Below are 1,740 nucleotides of genomic sequence, written 5' to 3' on the forward strand. Positions count from 1 at the left end.
CCGTGTTAGCCAGGATGGTCTCGATCTCCTGACCTCGTGATCCGCCCACCTCGGCCTCCCAAAGTGCTGGGATTACAGGCATGAGCCACCATGCCCGGACAGGCTGGTAATTTTTTAAATTTCTGTGGAGATTGGGTCTCACCATGTTGCCCAGGCTGGTCTTGAACTCCTGGGCTGAAACATTTTTCCTGCCTCGGCCTCCCAAAGTGCTGGAATTAGAGACATGAGTCACTACACCCAGCCTAACCCATTGTTTTCTAAAGTGTGGTTAGCACACCTCCAGGAGGTTGAGAGAGTAAATTTCAGATGAATGAACTTTTTTTTAATTGTAAAAGTTATATATGTTTAATGTATATGTGTTTTTAAACATAAGTGGCATTAGCCAGACCCAGTGGCACACACTTGTAGTGCCAGCTACCTGGGAGGCTGAGGCAGGAGTTCACAGCTGTAGTGCATTATGATCGCACCTGTGAATAGTCAGTCACTGTGGTCCAGCCTGGGCAAAACAGCAAGATCCCCATCTCTTAAAAAAAAAAAAACAGCCAGGCACAGTGGCTCACGTCTGTAATCCCAGCACTTTGGGAGGTCGACATGGGCAGATCTCAAGGTGAGGAGTTCAAGATCAGCCTGGCCAACACAGTGAAACCCTGTCTCTACTAAAAAAAATACAAAAATTTGGCCAGTTGTGGTGGCGGGCACCTGTAGTCCCAGCTACTCACGAGGCTGAGACAGGAGAATCGCTTGAACCTGGGAGGCGGAGGTTGCAGTGAGCAGAGATCGCGCCACTGCACCTCCAGCCCAGGCAACAGTGCGAGACTCCGTCTCAAACGAAAAAAAAAAAAAAGAAGAAGAAAAATAAGAAAGGTAATTGGCATGTCAGGCCCATATTTTGCTAAGGATAAGTCTAAGTAAAATAGTCAATTTAAAGAAAAGTGCTAAATAAATGATAGTATAGGTGCTATTCAGGAAAGGCAAGCATTGTGACGGTGACTACAATATGATAAACACTAATCCTGCAGGTAGCTGGTACTACTAATCCAGAGAATAGATTTTAGAAGCCCATTTCCTTCCAAAATAGCCCCAGGACCTGTGCTCTTCTGCCTCCTCTAACTCCCAAACTGGCATGGAACCTGTAAGGATTGTACAGTGCAGTCCTCACTTCCCCAGAAAGTGTTTGTTTTTGTGGAATAAAACAGCTTGCTGGTTGCAAGAGGCTGCCTACAAATGGTGTGGACTAGAATAGCAACTTCAGTAGCCTCCCTCTTAAAGCTGCATTTTCACTCCTCAGAGACCTCCCTTCCTTTGCACCTTGCTTTGAGACGCAGGCTGAGAAAATGGGAGGGCTGGTAATTGACAGCTACCTGGAGGGTTCAGTCCTTAGCCCCAGGCAGAACAGTTGTTCTCATCTGTCCCAGAACTGCTCTTAGCACAACTCCAGCCCAGACAAGGCAGCAACAGGTAGGGAAGCAGGGAGTGTCAAAGGTCTCGCTCCTGGCTCCTCTGGGCCATTCCCTCTCCTTAGGTTGGGCTCCTCGGAGCTTTCCAGGAAGGATCTTCAGTTCCACATTCCAAATTGCCTAAAAGGGATAGAAAAGAGAATTAAGCCGGGCGCGGTGGCTCAAGTCTGTAATCCCAGCACTTTGGGAGGCCGAGACGGACGGATCACGAGGTCAGGAGATCGAGACCATCCTGGCTAACACGGTGAAACCCCGTCTCTACTAAAAAATACAAAAAAACTAG

The sequence above is a fragment of the Colobus angolensis genome, unplaced genomic scaffold (genome assembly GCF_000951035.1).
Source record: "Colobus angolensis palliatus isolate OR3802 unplaced genomic scaffold, Cang.pa_1.0 Scaffold164, whole genome shotgun sequence".
In the NCBI taxonomy this organism is placed as follows: domain Eukaryota; kingdom Metazoa; phylum Chordata; class Mammalia; order Primates; family Cercopithecidae; genus Colobus; species Colobus angolensis.